General features: G+C 48.4%; 1 protein-coding gene across 1 annotated transcript in view; it reads left to right on the forward strand.

The window, feature by feature from the left end:
- The first annotated feature begins 276 nt into the window (after positions 1–276).
- KCNA2 (potassium voltage-gated channel subfamily A member 2) overlaps positions 277–22,452 on the forward strand; it is a 33,354-nt gene continuing 11,178 nt past the window's right edge. The window contains exon 1 of the mRNA XM_057310384.1: positions 277–488. The gene's annotated coding sequence lies outside the window, so the exon portion shown is untranslated. The remainder of the gene's footprint in view (positions 489–22,452) is intronic.

Here is a 22,452-nt window from a genome sequence, read left to right on the forward strand (position 1 = left end):
CTCAGGCCCCACCCAGAGGGACACCCAGCTCCCAGGCAGGTCCTGACATACTGAAGGCTCTATCACAGAGCTAAGGGATAAGGATGGGTTTGGCTTCCCTGGGACTATTCAGTCTGCAGAGCTGACTGATGAGCTTATGCCAGCTACTGAGGGAGGAAATGCTGCCAGTGAACACAAAGTAATCTTGCAGCAGAAAAGGAAGTGACAGCTAGGGCCGGAACCCCACCTCACCCTGAGCATTTAACGGCCTCCAAGCAGGTGCAAGTTACTCGAGATAACACATTCTTTTTTATTTTTCTAAATTTTTTTGAAGATTTTATTTATTTGTCAGTGAGAGAGTGAGCGAGCAGGGGGAGCAGCAGGCAGAGGGAGAAGCAGGCTTCCTGCTGAGCAAGGAGCCCGACGCGGGGCTCGATCCAAGGACCCTGAGATCATGACCTGAGCTGAAGGCAGACGCTTCACCAACTGACCCACCCAGGGATCCCAAGGTAACACATTCTTTCATGCTCCTCGAAGTTCCTTTCGGACAAAATCTGATTTTCATGAGCATCAAGGGCAGCCCTAAACCAATACCTTTGACTTGGTCATTGGGGAAGGCGCAAGGAGAACTGGCGCATGACTCATTTATTTCAGACATCTTTGGTGGCTTTCCTCTTCCGCAGTCCTTGGCTTCTGCAGGTATGGTGTTAATGATGGAGCCCCAAGGTTTGGTGAGACTGTCCCCTCCACTGCTGGACACTCCCGGGCAGCTGAGGTTGGCGAGCTCACACCGAGTGTCCCACTCTGTGTTAGCCACTGTCCAGATCTCTAACTCCATGTCTCTAACTCCACCAGGTCAGTCTTGTTATGATTCCCACATTCAGAAAAGGAAATGGTGGCTTGGAGAGGTTGACTCACTTGTTGAAGATCACAATTGCTTAAAAGTAGCAAAGCCAGGGTTCAAACCCAGAGCTGTTAACTAGAGCGGGGTTGCAAACTGCGGTCCCTCCACTGTGCATCAGTGAAACCATGCAGGTGTCAGAAAGGTGGGAGGAGGTGGTACCTGTGATGAACTGGGGTGCAGGTGCCTTATTCCGAGGAGGCAGCTGCCACCCCGGTACTGTTTATTGCTCCATGACAAAACATGTCCCTGGTGCTCAGCCCTTCAGGTTTTTCAAGAGAGGTTATAAATGTAGATTTATAAGCATAATTTCCCAATTTGTATTGGTTACCAATGCAATTTTTTAAAATCACAGTGAAGGTCAACACTGAATGGAACTCATAATCACATGTGTGAGCAGATTCGTGACCATACCCATTGAGCCCAGGGTCTTAACCACTGGGCTTTATTGTGTTAAAATGATTACATAGGTCTGTGTCTGGGGATTTGTAGCTTTTCTTCCTGTTATTTCCAACTGCTGACCTCAGTTCTGCCATCTGGAGCAACAAGGGTTCATTTTCTTCTGTCCTCTTCTCTAGACTAAACATCTCAACAGCCTCAAGCCTTCCCCTCCTGGTTGGTTTGCAGGACTTTGCCATGCTGGCCACTCCTCCAGGTGTGCCCCAGGCACGTTCCCACCTGCTCACATGACTCCCCAGATCCACTGCTTGGAACTGAGCCCTATGTTTGAGGTCTATGTATGACATGTAGAGCAAGGCAGGCTCCCTGCCCCACAAAGACTTGTCCAAGAATGGAACCCAAGGCCACTTGTCTTGTCGGGAGCTAAGGATTTGCCTCAGGTTAAGTGAAGAGACTCTGGTCCCTCTCGCCAGTGAAGGGCTTCTCACTCTCAGAGGTGATTGTCACTGTTGTGGGGAGTGACATCCCCAGTCACCAGCGCTTCCCACCATGGTCTTGAACAATCACCCCAGTCCTTGCAGGGACTGCTCCAGGGTTAGCAAGCTAACATTTATGGCTGTCAAGCCCACCCTTGGCTGACCTTCCTTTCAGAGAAGACTGCACATGGCATCAAGAATCCATCCCCCTGTGTTGTGAAACAAACCTCACCTTCCTTCCCAGTTCCTCTTTCCTGATATCTGGGGGGAATTTTCCATGATTCAGCATACCCACCCTAAAATTCACCCCCATTTCCTGACCCTCACTGACCAGAGCATACCACGTGCAGTCTAAAAGCCTGGCTGTCACCACCTGTGGTCAGAAACAAAGGGGGTGAGTCAACGGTGAGAACCCAGTGGGTCTGAGGAATAATTCCAACAGCTCGGCCCAAACCCTCCACACTCAGTAGCTGTGGGCTTTCCCATCTGCCACAGGGTGGGGGCCTCTTTGGTTCTAGACCCACCTCCCAACTTCCCTTCTGAAATCGGGAAATGCAAATCTGGTGAGCTGCTCTGAAAACTGAAAAAAGCAAAGTGGCCTATCTTCTACTCTTGCTCTGCCTGCTGGCCCTTCCCAGTGGCCACTGGGGCCGGGACAGAGCAGACCAGCTGGGTTTTCCCCTGAGCAGTGACTCACAGATGGCGTTTCTCTGGCACAGACTCTCACAAAGGTCCCAGCTGGGAAGGTTTCCTGGTGGCCAAGTGATCCCTCACAGCTGCCAGCCCGGCGACAAGGGATTCCAGCTGGTGCTAGGTGACAAAGAACAGGTCCAGGCTTTATCCCTTGGCCACAGGACCTGTCTGTCCCACTTGCTAGACTCAGGATGTAATTCATCATCGAGGTTACTGTGGAGCACCAGAGCCCTCAGCCCGTCACAACTACTTTAGGAAAATCAGTTTTCTGGAAGGGCAGCACGACCACCACAGAAGAGCGCTGGCTTTTCAGTGAGCTCAGTGCAGAGGGGTCCTGGAGCTGCCCAGTCACTCATCAAGTCATTGACACTCAAACTGACAAGGGCCCACAGATAAGGACACATGACCAAGGACACGCTCTATAACACACAACAGCAAAAGGCTTATGCAGGCTAAGGACCAAGTGAGACCACGGATCTTAACATTATTTTGAACAACTGAATCCTCGCTCCAAACAAAATCTCATGCAGAACCACAGTATCCAGGCAGATCCAAGGGTAGGTGCTGGGGTGGACACCAGGATGGAGCCAGGAGCCCATCCCCACTCCGACTCCCTGCAATCCTGCCGGTAGGAAAAGGAAATGAATACACACGTTAGGTTAATTTCAATTTTGTCTCAGCCACTTTCTCGCTGCCTGTACTCAGGCAAGCCCCTGCATCTCAGCTGCTAGATCCAGCGCCACCTGCACTCCTCATCTTAAGGACACCTCACACTCCCCTACGGCCATGTAGTCTGCAGCCCTTTCAGATAACTATGGTTCATTGTCCCCCATGCCCCTCTTCTCAGAGCCACTACCCCCAGCCCTCCTATAAAAACAGCTGCTCTAGTGAAGCTCCTGGGACCTGGCTGAAGCACCAGCTTCCCCTCCTTGTTCAGTGTCTGTCAACAACCTGGTCCCTCTCCAGTCATGGAAAGCCTGGGGCCCTGGCCCTCAGGTCCAGGCATCACCTTGACATGAGGCTCCTGTGCTCTGTCCATTCAGCACCTCTACCTCTTCTACTCCTGGATCCCACATCCCAATTCCATTTGGGCTCCCCACCCAGGGTCACATCCAGGACTTTGATGAGACCTGCTGCTTCTTGGGAATTTTAAACCAACACGCCATCTCACCCAGCCCTCAAGCTCTCCCAACTCCCTCTGCTTGGCTTGGACACCTTATCAACACCCCCTACCTTTGATCACTCTCTTTTCCTCCCAGGCTGTCGCCTTCCTCCTGTCTTCACTCTGGCCAATAGGTGGCCCAGAGCCCTTGATCATTGCTTTAAGTGCTTTCTTGCTGAATTTTCAACTTTAATAACACTCATTGTATTGCTGTCACCCTCCCTCCCCAGCAAATCACACCCCAGAACTGGATGGAGACTACATTGGCTTCCTGACTCCTTTCCCCAGATTACAGAGTCCTGATGGAGAAGATGGCAGAGCCATGAGGATAGGGGTACTGCGCCATCCTTCTCTTCCACCATGCTCGGACAGAGCTCAGTCTGCCTCAGTGAACAGCTTTCTGCTCTGGGCTGCAGAGCCCCGACTCCACCCCGCCTGGCTCTCAGCAGAGCCCACTTGCCTCTCTCTCATCAAACAAGTGCAACAGGTCCTACCGGATGGCTCTCCCTCCACCTGTGCTCAGCCAGCCTTCCTCCCTCTGGGAATTCTCTTTCCTTACTTCTCCTGAATCCTTAACTGCTCATCCCGTAGCCATTTCCCTCCATGCATTTCTTCCATTCCAAACCAAAAAGCCTCAAACAAAGAAGACTCTTCTTTATTCTGACATCCCCTTCTACCGCTGCCATTTTACTTTTTTCTTTTATATTCAGATTTCTTCAAAGGGTAGCTCTGAGTCCTTTTCCCTGTCTCCTCATATCCCACTCACCCCTTGGCGCATGGCCTAGGCTTCTGCTCCACACTGTCACCTGAAACCACGACCTCCTTGTTGCTGACTCCAGATGCCTGAGCTCAGCTGCTTTTGACTGCCCCCTACCTCTATTAGGACTTCTCCATCATCACTGCCCCCAATCTGTCTTCCGAATCTCTGGACCTGCCTTCTCCATTCCCCTGGCAGCTCCTCCTTCTCCTCCAGGTCCCTAAATGTCCCTGTTACCCTCTCTTCTGCAACCCTGCCGCTAGTGTCCTCTTATCCATGTTGGAGGTCTCATCCGTGCAGACTCCAGATCTCCTTAGGGATCCAGCTCCAGACTGTCTCCTGAGTTCCAGGCAACCTCTAAATCTCACTGCACTCCCCACTCAGGCCTGCCATGGACCCCTCAGACTCTGCAAGGTCCACCCAGGTCACTGAGCCTGTGACCCCACCGCTGCAGTATCTCTTACCAGCTCATGCCCACATGGTGTCTGCGGGGACAAGCAGTAGCTTGCCTTCTGGCTTCTCCTCTGGCCTCCCCACCTCCTGCACCACTCACTCCCATCTGTCTCTCAGCAGCCAGAGTGAATGTCCTTAACAGGAAAATCAAATCATGTCGCCCCTCTGCTTAAAATCCCTCCAGGCTATTTGCTCCAATGAAAAGTCCAAATAGCCTTTGCAGAGCCTTCCAGACAGACACTATGAGATCTGGCTCCTGCTACCCTCTCCATGCACCTCTCTGTGTTTTCCTGCATGGGATGCTCTGGTCATAATGAATTGCTTAAGATACCTGGGCCTTCTATGTTGTCTCCCCTCATGGTTTCACAAGTGCTGATTCCTTTTCCTAATTCTTCCTATGGCTAACTAGCTCCTGCTGGCCCTTTGGTGCTCAACTCCTAGTCACTAATTCTGGAAGCTTCCATGGCCTCCCCCAACCCCTCCCTTTCTGTGTTCCCACAGCACCCTGCACTTTGCTTCCTCATAGCACTTCTCCTGCTCCACAGTAATTGGCTATTCACTAGCCTATGTACCCATTAGGCTTTGAGGGTTTTGAAGACAGGCACTGGGTCTTATCTGTGTGTTCCTACAGGCCTGTCAGTGCTCAACACATTGTTCTGAATGAATGAATGAGGAGATTGCATTTTCTTAGTAAGCCTCAGAAGGCACTAGATTTCCGAGAATAAAAATCCAATTTCCCCAGGGACTTTAGGCTTCTATAGTGTCCTTCCCATCCTGCTCACCAAAGAGCCTCGGGCGCACAGGGGATCTGGATGGTTTCCCCAAGCTTCTCTCCAGGGTACCCCCTGCTGTCATCCCCAGGTGCCATTCACAGACCTCCTTCTTTCTCTCTTTGGCTCATCTGTAATGATTTAAGGGCTTGATGAATGCAGGGCACAGGCCAGAGGAGGAGAAAAGAACTTGCTTTCCTTTGAGGAGAAAAACCTACTCTTGCTCTCCCCTACTGCTGTGACAGGAAACACCTGGAGGTTGTTGGTAAAGCATCATGCAAACAGGTAAACCACCAAAGCGGAAACAGAGTGCACTTACCAAGAAAGCAAGTGCTGATGGGGCACTCAACAAGTAAGCCTTCATCTGGTGTCAAACTAGAAGACTTCCTTGAGGTGAGCTCTGGGCTGGGTCTTCAAGGAGGTGAGAGAAAAATAGGGGCAGCAAATAGGAGCATGATGGGTGGGTATTAACAGACAAGGAACAATGTGAGCAAAGGCAGAGAGGACGGGAGGTGTCTCATGAGCCATATTGAGAAACAACAGGCATAAGGTGGTGAACTTTGATGGGGACACATCTTAAGGGCCAAACAGGGGATTCTGGGCCTTCCCAAAAAGCAATATGGGGGTCTGTGGTGGAATGAAGTTGAAAGGAATGTGCTCTGGGAAGGGTTCCGAATAAGGTGACTCCAGAGCAACAGGCTGAAATCTGGGGATTGAAAATTGAAAGGAAGGGGCCAATACCACAGCATTGATTGTAACTCCCAAACAGCGCATCAAGACCAGAGGGGCAGGGTTGGTCCCCTCCTTCTTCAGTGTTTCAGACAGAGACCCTGCGCAGGGTGTGGACCCATCCCTGGCCTGCCTTGGGCCCCGCCATCAGTGGGCTTTGTGCTGCCATCTGGTGGTGGTGTCTTGGAAGAACAGTCTTAGTGGTTCCAGGACTCGCAGACTCTTGGGCGTGTGGCCAGGGAGGGTGTTGTCAGTGGATGCTGGAGTTTGCTGAGGCTCTTTGAGCTGCGAAGGTGGTGATACTGGGGTCCTGAAATCCTTACTCTTTCTAAAAGGTGCAATTTCTTTGCTCTTTCAATTGTCTCTTTTTGGCCACTATTTAGCCCAGAGGCTGGCACAGAGTAGGCATTTTCTTTCCTAATAATAATAATAATTAACAACTGGTGAATGCTTACCATGCCCCAGGTACTGAGATATATTATTATCTTAACTATTCCTTATAACAACCTTGAGATGAGTATGTTAAGAATTTTTTAATAGAAGAAAGAACTGATGCCATGAGCAATCTGCTGAGTCACTTGGGAAATGTTTACTGAGCACCATTGTATGTCATAGTGTGCTAGGCACTGGGGACATGGAGGCGACTGCCATGCGTAAGGTCTGCCCTCCTGGAGTTAACAGCCTGGAGGAGGAAAAAGACATTATGCAAACAGTACCATAGTAATTAATTGATTTTATTGTGATTAATAGACTAAAAAGGAGAAAAAGTACAGAGTACTTACAGATGGTGACTAACTTTTGAGTCCACTTGATTAAAAAACGTATGCTTCTTCCAGCCTGACTTGCATACTGCTGCATTACATGAATGAATACTCTTTTCTCTTTTCTTCTTTGGCTTTTAATCCCCGACTTTTGACTCTATCTCCTCATGGAATCTATATTTTTTTTTCTCCCTCTTCCCAATTAAATCCTCTTCTCTGCCCATGCTATATCTTCTGTCTGCCATTATTATCATTTGTTGACTGCGTGCCTGCATAAATGAATGAGTCAACGAATTAATGAATGAACTCACGGACATGATTATTGCACAAGCACGTGTCACTCATCCACTGCGGGTCAGACACTTGGTGTGCTTATGAAGACATGGGTCCTGCTCTCAAGTTGCTCACAGTCGAGTGAGAACAAAAACATGGCAAGAAACAATCACAAGACTGAATAAGCACACAGGAAAAAGAGAGCAACCATGCTTAGGTACCTAACTGAGCCTGCTTCTCCAGTGATCTGTAAATTCTGGCTGTCACAGCAAATCCTTTGCTCCTTGACACATGTCCTAGGATGGTTACCCCATTTATGTTGTGTCAGAGGTATGAGTGTCCTTCGTAATTTATCTTTCCAGTTTATTGGAATATCTCCCAAACAAGTGGTTCCAAAACTTAGAATCCTTGGGATCACTTGGGAATCTTTAAAAATCACTGGTGCCAGGCTCTTACCCATCCCAAACATTCTGATTTAGTTGATCTGAAACATGGCTTGGATATCAGGAATTTTTTTAACTCTCCCAGGAGATTCTAATGTGCAAGTTTGGGAACACTCTTGCAGATCCTCATGGATCTGGTCTGGGAGGTGAATGAAATCAGATGGGAGTTTGAGGAAAGCAGGTGAGGCCCTGCAGCCAGGCACTTGCTCCCAGGTTTGAAGGGCAAGGCCATGACTCCCAGAGGAAATGGCTCTGCTGGGTTCGAAGTCAATGGACGGCATTGTGAAGTTGTGTCCACTACTTAACAATCATTCTGCACTCACTCTGTGCCTGCTTTGAGCCCAAGTTAGTCCATCTCTGCTCTCAAGGATCTGGTTGGGGGACATGGGTCTAAAACATACAAGACAATCTTGTATGATTGCTGAAAAGATGTGGGATGTCCAGGGACACTACGATGGGACATCTAATCTGGGCTCCCTGCCCTTTACATCATCTGCTCTCCTCCAGCCCTCTACAAAGAGAACTTGACCAATAAAAAATATACAGGGCATCTGTTATATGTTAGGCACCAGGTGCCAAGAAGTGAATGAGGCCCCTGAGGCAGTACGAGGATGAAGAAGATAGATCCCTGCCCTCAAGGAGTTTACAGACTAGGGTGAAGAATCTTTCTCTTTCATTCCTCTCACACGAAACAGTTTGGGGTGAACCCCATCACAGAGTAGAAAACAGTGCTATGGAATGTAGAGGATGACCAGGTCAGCTCTGACATCTAGCAGCTCTAGATGCTCTGACATCTAGAAGGATCCTTGGCAGCAAACCTTAAGATGGGTGGGATTTCTGAGGATGAACATAGAAGAAGAAGAAAGCATTTCACTCCTCCTCGCCTATTTTGCTAGACTCAGGACATGCCCAGGGTGGAGGACAGAGTTGGGGATTGCTTCTTGGTCTTGCATGACCCATGCCCACTAACGTTCCCAGCAGCACACTGCCTTTTCCTGCCCATCGGGGCACATGAGCAGCCTATAATCAGTGAAAAGCCCCATCGACCACAACCATTGTCTGGAAATAATAAGGCTTCATTGGGTAAGGCTCTTGGGAACTAGCAGTGGCTTTTTTTTTTTTAATGATTTTTTATTATATTATGTTAGCCACCATACAGTACATCCCAGGTTTCCGATGTAAGGCTCGATGATTCATTAGTTGTGTATAACACCCAGTGCACCATGCAATACGTGCCCTCCTTACTACCCATCACCGGTCTATCCCATTCCCCCACCCCCTCCCCTCTGAGACCCTCAGTTTGTTTCTCATAGTCCATAGTCTCTCATGTTTCATTCCCCCTTCTGATTACCCCCCCCTTTCTTTATCCCTTTCTTCCCCTACCGATCATCCTAGTTCTTATGTTCATTAGATGAGAGAAATCATATGATAGTTGTCTTTCTCTGCTTGACTTATTTCACTTAGCATTATCTCCTCCAGTGCCGTCCATGTTGTAGCAAATGTTGAGAACTCGTTCTTTCTGATAGCTGAGTAATATTCCATTGTATATATGGACCACAACTTCTTAATCCAGTCATCTGTTGAAGGGCATCTCGGCTCCTTCCACGATTTAGCTATTGTGGACATTGCTGCTATGAACATTGGGGTGCATATGGCCCTTCTCTTTACTACGTCTGTATCTTTGGGGTAAACACCCAGTAGTGCAATGGCTGGATCATAGGGTAGCTCAATTTTTAACTTTTTAAGGGACCTCCACACTGTTTTCCAGAGTGGCTGTACCAACTTGCATTCCCACCAACAATGTAGGAGGGATCCCCTTTCTCCACATCCTCTCCAACAATTGTTGTTTCTTGCCTTGTCTATTTTTGCCATTCTAACTGGCGTAAGGTGGTATCTCAGTGTGGTTTTGATTTGAATTTCCTTGATGGCTAATGATTTTGAACATTTTTTTCATGTGTCTGTTAGCCATTTGTATGTCTTCATTGGAAAAGTGTCTGTTCATATCTTCTGCCCATTTTTTGATTTGTTTATTTGATTCTCGTGTATTGAGTTTGAGAAGTTCTTTGTAGATCTTGGATACCAGTCCTTTATCTGTAGTGTCATTTGCAAATATATTCTCCCATTCCGTGGGCTGCCTCTTAGTTTTTTTTACTGTTTCCTTGGCTGTGCAGAAACTTTTAATCTTGATGAAGTCCCATAAATTCATTTTATCTTTTGTTTCTCTTGCCTTTGGGGATGTATCATGAAAAAGGTTGCTTTGGCCGATGTCGTAGAGGTTGCTGCCTATGTTCTCCTCTAGAATTTTGATGGATTCCTGTCTCACCTCGAGGTCTTTCATCCATTTGGAGTTTATTTTTGTGTATGGTGTGAGATAGTGGTCAAGTTTCATTCTTTTGCATGTAGCTGTCCAATTTTCCCAGCACTATTTATTGAAGAGACTGTCTTTTTCCCACCAGATGTTTTTTCCTGCTTTATCAAATATTAGTTGCCCAAAGAGCCGAGGGTCCATTTCTGGGCTCTCTATTCTGTTCCATTGGTCTATGTGTCTTTTGAATCTCCTTTCAACACCTTATCGAATTCAAGAAAAGGGGAAACTCAACATTGCCCAAGAGCAGCTCCTCTAAATATAAATGTTTCCTCAACGCACAGCACTACTTTCAATACCTCTTTCCCCCCATTCCTGTCCTTGCTATTTCACTTCCTGTCTACCTCATAGGGTTCCTGCTTCTCTCACTTCCTCCTGAAACCAAATCTGGCACCAATGTTTTCTATAATTAAACTAGTTTTTAAGATATCTCTAGTTTTATTTTAGTTTTCTTCTCCTACCTTTTTTCCCCCTTCCCTATTGTCTTTCTTCAGATTTAACTAATCATCAAATTTTCAATGAGCATCTATTAAGTGCCAGGTTTAGTCATGGAGTGTCCACACAGAGAAATGCAGACCTAGTCCTGGTCCTGAGCCCTTACAATCCAATGGATAAGGACACATAGAAGTGGGTAGAGATAACATGGCATTAGCTGGCATGGTAATTGTTGGTGATACCAGGAGGTTTGGGTGGCTAGGGTTTTGCATTTCAGGGGAGGGAGACTTCTACATGGGATAGTAGCTGGAGTCTGGAACTACAAACCCTTTGCGACTGGACATTAAGCAAACACTTACTATGTGCCAAGCAATGTGTGGAATGTTTTCTTCCCAGTGTCTCATCTCATCCTTAACAACGTCTTCAAGCAGGAACTGTTTATTATGCCCATTTTACTGGTGGTGAAATTAAAGCTTCTGTAGAGGATGTAGCTTTCCAAAATCACAGAGCCAGGAAGAAGCTGAGCTGGGAGCCTAGCCCAGGCCCATGTGACCCCAGATATTTAGATTAAGGTTTGGGTCACTATGTGAGCCACCTCTGGCTCGAGTTTCCTGTGTGGGACATAGCAATTCCTCCCTCCTTGGTGGCAAGATGAAAAGAGATGTAAAAGAACACCTACCACCGTGCCAACCCAGAAGGTTCCTGGTAGACCGTGGTTCTAGCCATCATCGTCATCATCGTCACCATCACCATCATTGTCAGACTCCTTGTTACATTCTTCTTATTATTAAAGCCTCCCATGGAAGCAGGAAGAGGGCTCAAGACATTATTGCTTGAGAGGAAGGGAATGGCACTCCACACAGGGAGGTTGGAGGAGCAAGATTCAGGCCCCAGAGCACATGGTGTTCTCAGGGACTCAGCACCAACCTAGTGTGGCTGGAGCCCGAGGTCTGGGCAAGGCTGAGCGGAGATAAAGCTGGGAAACTGAGACTCTTGAGTGCAGATTTAGGAGTTCATACCTGATCCTGTGGACTGTGGCATCTCAAAGCGGTTGTATGTATGTGTTTTTTAACGTCCACTAATGGTGACCTTTAAAAATAGGGTTGTTTTTTTTTTTTTGGTTGTTGTTTTGAAGGGTAATGTTTCGTATAGATAAAAAATCAAAATAATAAACATACACATTGATAAGTCTCATTCTCATGCTGCCCTGACCACCCCATTTTATAACCCCTAGAAGTAACCATTAGTTTAATTTATTTTATATCCTTCCAGTATTTCTTTGTGCAGATATGAATAAATACAAATGTATATTTTTATTCCACTTATATATTCAAATGGTAGCACACTAAATACCCTGTTTCCCCTTGCTTTTTTTTTTCACTTTATAATAAATCCAGAGCTTTTTTTTTTCTATATCCAAACATAAAGGCACTCAATCTCTTTTTACAGTAGCTAATATTCCATATGTACATAAACCACAGTCCGTTTTACCAATCCCCTAGTGACGGGCACTTTGGCCATGTCCAGTCTTACTATCACAGTCATTCTACCACGAATAACCGTGTCATTCATCGTCATTCTGATGATATACGCGCGTATACTTGTAGGATGAATTCCCAGGATGGGATTACTAGCTCAATGGGTAAGTGCATTTGTAATTCGAAAGACTATTGCCAAATTGCCCTCCATGGGGGGTCGAACCAATTAACACCCCTATCAACAACCTACTGATGAGAGTCCCTATTTCTTCAGAGCCCAGAAAACAAAGTGCATAGTCAAACTTGAATTCCTGCCAAATTGATGTGAAAAAAACTGATGTCTCAGGGTAGCATTAATATGCAATTCCTCTTAATTATGAGTGAGAGGGTGTATCCTTTCACTACTGTTTACTATTTTCTATTTTATTCATTTCCACCCTACTCTTTTTTCCCTTCCTTTTGCTTATGTGGCGCTTCCTTTGTTCCCCTTTTTCTAGTTTCTTAAGGTGAAACGCAGGTCAATGGTTTGAGATCCGTTCTAATACTGGCATATGATGCCATTAATTTCCCCTACCGGCTGCTTTTATGGTATCCCACAAATTTGGATGCATCAGGCTTTTCTTTTTAAATTTATATTTTTTGTATTATTCTTTTAAAATAATATTCTTAAGCTATATTTGACTTCGTTTTTGAAGGATGTTTGAGTAGATATAGAATTCCTATTTGACTCCCCTTGCCCTGTACTTTGACTATATCGTTCCACTGCCTTGGAGCCTCCATTGTTTCTCAGGAGAAGTCAGTTCTTGACCACGTGTTTGCTCCCCTGTACATGATGAAGCATTTTTCTCCTACTGCTTTCAAAATTTTCTCTTCATTTTAGCTGTCAAAACTTTGACTTTCATGTGTCTAGGTGTAGATCTCTTTGTGTTTACCATATTTGGGATTTGTTGAGCTTGTCAGATCTGTAGATTAATGTTTCTGATCAAATTTGAGAGGTTTTCAGCCACTTTTTGTTCACACATTTTTTTCTGCTCTTTTCTCTCTTTCCTTTCCTTCTGAGAGTCTCATTGCCCATTTTGGGGGCATATTTGCCGTTGTCCCAAAGATATCATAGTTCTCTGTTCACTTTTCTTCCATTTTTTTCTCTTTGTTCCTTATAGTGGATGATTTCTACTGATCTTCGTTCATGTTAACTGATTTTCCAACATCTCAAATACACTCTTAAGCCTATTTAGTGAAACATGTGGTCCTTTTTTAGAGTTTCTATTTATTATTTAGATTCCCTACTTGTTAAGCCATTTTTATAATATTTTCCTTTAATTCTTTAAACATGTTTAATTCTTTAAACATTTGTAATAGCTACTTTGAAATCTTTTTCTGCTAAATCCAAAATCTGGGCCCACCGAGGACAATTTTTAACTGTTTTTTTCCTAAGTATGGAGCACATTTTCCTATTTCTTTGAATGTCTTGTAATTTGTTGAAAACTGGAAATTTTTAGATAATAGTTTGTAGAAACTCTGGGTTCTGATTTTTTTCCTCTCAGAATTTTTATTGTTTTGGTTTGGTTTGGTTTTGTCCTTTGAGTAACTTGCCTGGGTTTAAACTGTGGTTCTTTGTCTCTGCAAGGTGCCTCACTGATGGATCTACTCAGTTGTGTTTTTTTTTCCCCCTTATTCCTATTTTTTTTAAGCTGTCTCTAGAAGGTCTACCCTTGGTCTGCGTAAGCTTAATGATCAGCCAATGATTGGTCAAAGACTATACCCAAGCTCCTGAGCCAGTAAAGCTTCCACCCCTTTACCTATGGGCTGAGGAGTGAATTCAAAGCTGAGGCAGGTTCTTAAGTCAGCTTTTATTTTTCCACCGGATCCTTCCAGAACTTTCCTGCTCATGAGCACAACTCCCAGTCAGATAGAGATGTGGGGAGTGTTTATCTAGTCCCTCTGTGACTATCTTATTTCCAGGTTTTCCTGCTAAATTTCTGAGTACTCTACGGGTCTGCTGCCCACCCCAAACAGTGTGAAGCTTCAAGCAAACAGGGCTGTGGGCTTTCCCATTTGTTTCATTCCACATTTACCACTTTTACTGAAAACTCCGCCGAACACGGGACTTTAGCCCTCCTCTCCAAACCAAGAGCACCTCCACCAGCAATGATACGGTTGGTTTTCAGAGCCAGCCACACTCTGGGACCTCTGCCTCTCCCAAGCTTGGAGGTAGGAGGGCCGCTCTGAGCAAGACCACCACAGACTCCCATTGTTCTGACCAGGATTTCAAGAATTTTTTTTACAAATAAACATTTTTCAATGAGGTATTTTGTATCTGACCAATGTTCAGAGCCCTGAAATGGCTCTGAACAATTTTGTCCAGTATAACATTATTTTTGATGAGAAGATTTGCCAACCTCTTCACTCTGCCATAGCTGGAAATCTTACCAGTTGTTGTTTTTAATGGAGTTATAATTTTATGTTCCAAAGACACTCGTATTTTATTGAGCTAAAGCATTGTGCTACCTGGGATGGCCAGAGTTGAAATTGGCCCACTAATCCACTTTTTTATGGAAACTTGTAAAAAGTTAGCTAATGTACCCTTATTCACCCACCAAAACACAGCATTCTAAGGAGTGGGACTTTGGAAGACAGAACATGCCAGATGCCAAAGCCAGGGTCCACACTCAGGCATCTCCAGAGACTTGGTATCCAGCGGATAAGACGGCAGCACTCTAGTTATTTTAGAATTCCAAAAAGCCTGAGGAGAAGTCACACCTTTACTTTTAACAAGGCAGCCCAGGCACAACAGAATGTCAAGTCGCTTTACTTTGGGCTGAATTCTCACACTTGAGCGAGGCAGTCAGCAGCCTCTCATGCTGGCCAGAAGTTATGTTGGTTGTTAGAAATGTTCACATTGCTTACAGTGGATAGACACACTCAGCGTTACATAATAAAAGCAGTTTGTTTTGCAGGCAAAATGATCCCACACACGGGGTTCCTGGGGGTGGGTGGGGAGGATATTTTAAAAGGAGTTTTCAGTGGGAATGACCAAAAAGCAGAGCTATGCGGAGAGTGGGAGTACCTGGGAGCCTGACTAAGCCCAATTCAGGAGCTACTTGGCCCCGATCCCATATTCAACTCCCACCCACATCCTCACCGCAGGACGTTATTTGGCGAGACCAACAGTTCACCACCTCACTCCCTGCCCTGTTCTGCCTGCCCACTCCCACTTTCTGGCCCTCTGCTAAGTGAAGACCCCATTCTCAGTGACACAACATTCGGCCCCTGAGAAGGAGCGTGGGACAGACAGGCGAGACCATGGGCAGCTGTGCCTGGAAGAGATAGTTTGCTTACCCTCAGGAAGTCATCCCACCAATCCCAGTGAGGACCACACCTGAGGACCTGGGATGGGGTTTCGAGCAGTGAGCAGTGGGTCCCCAGTATGCCGGATGTGCCCAAGAAGTGGGGAGGTACCACTAAGACACCGCTGTACCCAGGGCTCACCTGCCCACACAGGATTCGCCCAGAGGGGAAGGGAGGGGTCCTGAGGACAGACAGGAAGGGCGAGGACAGGGCGTGAGTCTGGGTTCTAGAGATGTCAAATTTGGTCTGGGGGCCAAGAAGTCTGATAGTCTCCTGGCTCTGGGTACTCACCGAGTGAGTGCTTGACCTCTCTCTCTCCCTCTCCCTGTCTTTCTCCTTCTTCTCTTTTTCTCTATCTACCCCCCCCCCTCGCTCCCGCTCCCTCTCGGGAAAGTCACACAACTATAGTTCAGAGCAGTATGTGCTATGGGAGATGTGCACATGCATCAGTGGCCTCCTGGGAGGTGAGACCCAAGTCAGCCTGGGGAGGCTGGAATGCTGCCCCCGGAGGGGTGGGTGCTTAAATACGTTCGTCGGGTAGACGGGTTTGTGTTACTCGATTACACTAAAGCTCCAGTTTCTGGACACTATTTGCAGAACAGGGAGTGGGGGATTGCTGTCAGTAACATGACCTCAGGTCACTGGAGCTGCTTTGGAGTTTGACAAAAAGTTGGGGGTGGGGACGATTTTTGACCTTCAAAATCTCACCTGCCTCTTTTTAAGAAGCCCTCGGTTAGCAGGTATGCAGGGAACTAGGTGCTGGTTCAGAATGTCTGCTTCCCATCTCTCCCGCGCTGCGGGGTGGGCGGGTTGGGGGGGTCCGGCAGGGTGGCTCTGAGGTCCCCTAGCTGCTGCAGACGCAGCCTGTGCCGCAGTGTGCAGTTGCCGCTGCGTGTAGCGCCCTCTGGTGGCCATGAACAGTACATGCATCTGGTCCTTTCTGCAGAGCTGATTTCCACTCTGTTGGAGGTCTAGAGGAACTGCTGGGCGTGGGAGCTGATTTCACAGCCAAGACAAGAGAACTTAGGCCAGACTATTATTCCATGCCGGTTATTAAGTCCTTCCTATATGCCAGGTACCGGGCTAATACAGGTATTATCATTCGTTCATTCATTCATTCATTCATTCATTTTTATACCTTCAGTATGTGCCAGGCACCTCCTAGGAAAGCAGGTATAAGCAGAAACCCCATAAAGGAAGCAAGTCCTGAGAATATATGGGGAAAGAATCTTCCAGGGGGTGAGGATAGCCGATGCACAGCCCTGCAGCAGGGATATGCTTGCTGGAGTTGGGGGTAGGCAAAGAGGCAGCTGGCCCAGCCGAGTGAACACGGGAGGTGGTTGGAAATGAGGTCAGAAAGGTATCCAGGGCACAGATGGTGCAGAGCCTTCCAGGCCACAGAAGAGCTGTGGGTTTAGTTCTAAGGCCAGTAAACAACCATTGGATTTTGAACAAAGGCATGACACAACCTGATTTACATTTTTTAAAAATTCATTCTGGCTTCTCTACAAGCACAGGTAGGAGCAGAGAGACCTGTTGGGAGCGCAGATGAGAGATGGGAGTGTCTGGTACCTGCCTCGCTCCTTGGAGGAGCTGAGACATCAAGAGTCCGAATACATTTTGAAGGTAGAGACATTAGGATTCACTGATGGCTTAGTAAAATGCTGTCTCCAGGGCTTGGGCTTAAACAACGGAGTGAGCAATGGTGCCACATAATGACAGGGGGAGGGTCAGGTTTGGGGGCGGGGGAGCAGAAAGGAGAATTCCAGTTTGGACATACCAAGTTTGAGCTGCCTATTGGAAGTCTAGGTAATGATGTCAAGTACCCCTGAGCAGGGCTTTCTATACCTTTTCTCCTCTCGTTATGTCTCTTTCATAGCCCTCCTGGGTCTTTTTCCCACTAGAGGGCCGCACCGCCTCCATCCCATGTCCCAGAAGGAAAGTCCACCCAGAGCAGTTATTCCAAACAAAGAGCAGAGGGCATCACCATCTTCCAGGACCAGGCCTCAACTAAATGGCAAAGTCAGAGAAAAGCTTGAGATTTGGGGATCCTCAGACCCTCCAAAACATAATTAGAAGATAAGAAAACCCTTTTATCCCAAGCTGGCAGGTCTCTCTTCATGTGGCTAACCTGATTCTACTATGGGAGTGTGGACCCGTGGACCCCAGCAGGGAGCAGGTGGGACCCTGCGTTCCAAGGCCAAGTCCTGAGCCGTCTATGTCTCCACCCCCACAGCCACCTGGCAGAGTGAGTTGGGCTCCCATGGCATCCTTGCACCCATCACCGGATTTCTGCAAGTCTGTCTCCCCTGCCAGTCAGCAAGCCGTGGGAAGGAGGCAGCCACCACGTCTCCTTGAAGGCACAGTGCCCAGTACTCCCGCACTTGTCCTCTCTGAGCTCAGGTATTTCCAGGTCACAAACCCTGTTCAAAACTCCTCTGCCCCCCCTTCTCCAAAGCCCACATGTGGACACTGGGTCCCATCTCTAGACTGCAGTCCACTCTTGCAAATGGATGAATGGGAAGGATAGGGCTACTCTGGAGAAAACTCTGAGACTGCCAGTTTTCTAACATGCATTATGTTTAGCTCCACAGATGTCACTAATAAATGACTTCTTCCTCCTGAAGTAGAAGTGTTGGCCCCATTGTGGCACAAACATTGACCCTAACTAGGGACCCAGTGGTGTCAGACCCTGCTCCATCCTACACTTCTGTGTGGGAACGAGAGAGAGAGCCACGCGGCTCAGATGCTGTGGAAGTCATGTCCGTGGGGGAGGTGAGTGTGTCAGGGAGGCCCTGGCCCAGATGTAGCTGTCTGGGCCACTGCTCTCAGGCCCTCCCCCTGCCCCTCTGACCATGACTCCACGGGCTCCTCCCCCTCCTCTCTCTTCCTTTCCCCATAATGTGGGTGTTCTTCTCTTCTCATTCCATCTACACTCTCATCCTGGAGGCTCTCATTCTCCCCCCACAGCTCCAAATACCCCAGCCCCAGCCCCTGGCCTCTCTCCTGAGCATCAGGCCAGCACTGTCACCTGCCATACCAGCCCCGTAACCCCCATGTGTGCCGGAATTGCCCCCCCTCCATGGACTCCATCCCCCAACACCCATATGAGCTCGCGTGCACAGAGGCGCACACACGTTCTGAGGCTCTTGCTTGGCCAGAGGCCCCGCTGCTCTCCCTCTCCCTCTCCTGAGTCCTGTTGACTCCCCTGTAGTGCCCCCCCCCCATTGATCTTTTCTCTCTACTACCCTGACCACTGCTCTGTCCCTCCCTCCCTGTCGACTCTGCCCAGGAAAAGCAACCCCCTCCTCACTGGGTCCCTGTGTTTGCTCTCAGATCAGCCCCCACACTACGTCTTCATGACAAATCTCATTACGAACCGTATTACATTGCTGAGTTATCTTTCCAAAATCTAGCTGGATCTTGTCTCTCTCCTACACAAAACCCTCCAAGGTTCACGCTCACTTATAGGACGAGAGAAATCAAACTCCTCAGCATGGCATTCGAGGCCTTCCCCAATCTTTCCGAACGACCTTTCCTGTCTCACCGTGTCCTTCCATGCTGCTTGCTCCCGTCCTACAGTATGACTCGGTATTCCTGGGACAGGCAACACGGCTTCCGAGCTCTGTCCCTCCCGTCCCCTCATCCTGGAATCCACTCGTCCACTCAGGCATTTACTTTACAGAGATGGATGGACGACCTTCAGCATCCCAGGCACTGGGGACACAGGAAAGAGCAAAATCCTCAACATCTCACCTCTTAGAATTTGTATTCTAGCAGCAGGGAATCAGACAAAAGTGGATGCGTGAAGAGCTAATTGGCAGGTAGAGATAAATGCTATGGGGAGAAGCATAGCACGAGAAGATGCAGGGCCGAGGTGGCTGTTTGAGACAGGCTGGTCCCAAGAGCGTTTCTGCAGGGAGTGAATGCAGGGGTGAGGTGTGCAGACGCCCCCATGCAGAAAGCCCCAACCCTCACCTCAATACCCCTTCCGAGGCCTTTGGACATTCTTCTTAAGGACACCTCTCAAGCACCCCGTCTTTCAGGAAGGCTTTCCTTGTCTTACGGACTTCCGTGCTTTATTCTTGCAGTGAAGCCAGTTCCTTCTGCCGCGAGTCAGAGTCAGTTGCTGACAACTTGCTCCCCTCTCCAGCTCTCGGGAAGGATCTACTTCCACTAATGTTTGTGGAGCACCTCCTACAAGTCAAGCCCTGAGTGCTCCTCCGTGGTGCTGGGGTAGTGCCCGGCTTAGAGCTGGGTGTGGTGAGTCAGACAGACCGCAGCCCATCTCCTGTCTCTCACACCTGCTTACTGGTTACGTGGCTGCCAGTTAGGCAACCTCGCTAAGCTTCGGTTTCTGTGTTCGCAGAATGGGAATGAAAATAGTACCCACCTCTGTTAGGTATTATCCTTAACATAATCCTGGGCAGAAGGGCTTCAATGAGACCCTCCCTGCTAGGTGCTATTGCGTTTTTCCTAGGAACCATGCCGCCTTCTGCATGACCGAACGCTGGGGTCCCAACTTCCTTAGAGGAAGAGCTCTCCTTTTTTCCTCAAAGCTCATGAACTTCAGAGAAAGTGCAGCTAGGACAGACATGGTAGGCAGTCCATTGTGAAGTGACTTCCAGCCCCTTCCACTGCTGCCCCAGAGACCCCATTGCGCTAACCTCACTACAACCATGACCTTGACCATGACAAGATCAACCCGGGAGAGAACAAGCCGACAGCTCCATTCTCATCCCTTCATCACCCGAGAAAGGGGGCCTGGGGGGAGGGGCTGCAGACACCCCTGTCTCTTCAGGTCCATGCCCAGGGGGGCCTGGGGACTGCTGGATTAGGGGAGCGCTGGCTTAACCCAGCAGCTTCTAAGTGCCAGAGTTGAGAGAAGAGATGAAGTCCTCCGGGATGTGTGCACCATGACAGAACAGCTCCACCTAGAACCAGACACCTGTGTGCCGTATCCTCAAGGGAGGAAGAAACACAGAGCTTTCTATTTTTCTGGGAGCCTCGGTACTTTTCCTTTCTCCCATCTAGTATCAGTTTCCTGGGCCCGCTCTCTGCACCTCTCTCACATGGCCACTGGGTGGCACTGTTGGATGATCCCGGAATTTCCAGAGCCCAGAAGGCAAGCCGAGCTGGGGCTGGGAGTTTGCAGGGGCAGGGAAAAACACCGTTTCCAACTCCCTGTCCCTCTGTCTAGCCATCCCTCACCTCCCTAGGCCTCTGTCCACTCCCCTTCATTTTTCCGGGTGCATCCTGGCTCTGCAACACCAGGAAGCTTGCCAAGATGTCTCCATCACCTCCATTCTCTGTCTTCCCTTTTCCCTAATTCAAAGCCGGGGCAGAGAGGCTGAGTCACCCAGATCCTCAGGTCTGAGCTCCCTGGACAAGGCCCTGTTGCCTCTCCAGACCAGAGCTCATTTCATTCAACAAACACATATTTGCCACCTGATACTCTCCTATCCAATCGTTTACTCCCCTGACTCTATCTCCTTAGCATTAGGGGGAAATCCACACCCACTGTGTGGCAGTCAGGCCCCTGCCTTGTTCTTTATGATTTCCTTGGGTCCCTTGGTCTGTCAAAGGTCCCATAGGGCCCGTCGTTATCCCCTGTCTACCCCATCTCTCTCGCTGCAAGGTCCGCCCGTTTTCTCTCCATAGGGCCTCAGAGCTGAAGAATCCCAGAGTTCCCCTTGTCATGGCCCTTCCTGGATTCAGACAACGTCATTAAGATGCAATGAGCATCAGGTTTGCACTGTTTCAAATTTTTTCAGGACTCATTTCAAAGTGATTTGGCATCTCCAGAATTCCTTCCTCCCTTTTTAAGCAAGCAGTGAGATGTGATGGGGGCCGCTGACTTGGGGGTCAGAGGGGCCTGGGCGTGAATCCCCTCTAGAGTGAGCCTTGTGACCTTGAGTGGGTCACATGCCTCTCTGAGCCTCCCTGTCCTCTCAGCAAAATAGTTATCTGAGGAGCACTTACGAAACTGGTTAATGAGATTTGTCCATTGCTTGCACGGGCCTCTCATTCCTTAGCTGGGATGAGGTCGAAGAACCAGTCCTAACTCAAGAACGGGGTCCTATAGATCATGTTGCCCAGCTTTCCCATGTTACAGATGAGGAGGTTGAGGCCCAAAGAAGGGAAGTGACTTACCCAAGGTCAAAAACCCAAGGTCACCCAGGCAATGGCAGGGCTGGGGCTACAACTGCCAGGCCTGTGGATTTTCCATAAGTTGCTTCTCGCTTGTCTCCTCTATTCCCCGGCTCCATGGACTAAGGCAGTACAGAGGTGAAAAGGAGGACGTAGGGGTCAGAGTAACAATCAGGCCCAGATGAACCAGCCACGGGACGTGGACACTAAGGAGTCAGTGTGTGCCAGGCACATTTGTGCAGCAAAAGCAGTCCTAGCACCCCCCCCAACACCCCCTCTAAGCTCTGGGCTGATTGGGTCACATCTGGGTCAAAGGGCTCCTCCCTGGGACCTCAGCGTGAGGCCCACTTGAAAGTTAATTTTCAGAGATCGGCAAAGCCCCAAGAGCAATTGCCCTGGCAGTGCCCCAAGAGAAGGGCCCCAGCATTGGCAGAGATGCAGATGGGGTACAAAGGAATGGGGGTACTAAGCCATGGAGTACTTAGAGGAATGGGGGGGCCTGGGGATGACGGCTTCAAAGAAGAGAAGCTGCAGGACTCCTGGCCACTCTCTTCAACTGCCTGAGTGCTGATGTGTGCTGGGGGCGGAGGTGGGGAGGTGGGATTTGTGCTTCATGGCCAGAGGCAGAATGAAGACCCCGGAGTAAAGGCTTTGGGGAGGAAGATTCCAGGTCAGCACAAGGCCATGAAAAAGTCTTAATGATGCACAGCGGGAGGCCATCAGCAGTCCAGAAGGCCTGTAACAGCCAGAAGGCGGGGAAGCATGAGTCTAAGGGTCCTTGCAGAGCTTACAGCACAGAGGGGCAGGGGGACAAGATCCAGTCCAGCCCATAGGACGCCATGAAAGAACAGAGCAGAATGGCTAAGAGTGTGAGTCCTGG

Source organism: Ursus arctos, unplaced genomic scaffold, assembly GCF_023065955.2.
Source record: "Ursus arctos isolate Adak ecotype North America unplaced genomic scaffold, UrsArc2.0 scaffold_12, whole genome shotgun sequence".
NCBI classification, from domain to species: Eukaryota; Metazoa; Chordata; class Mammalia; order Carnivora; family Ursidae; genus Ursus; species Ursus arctos.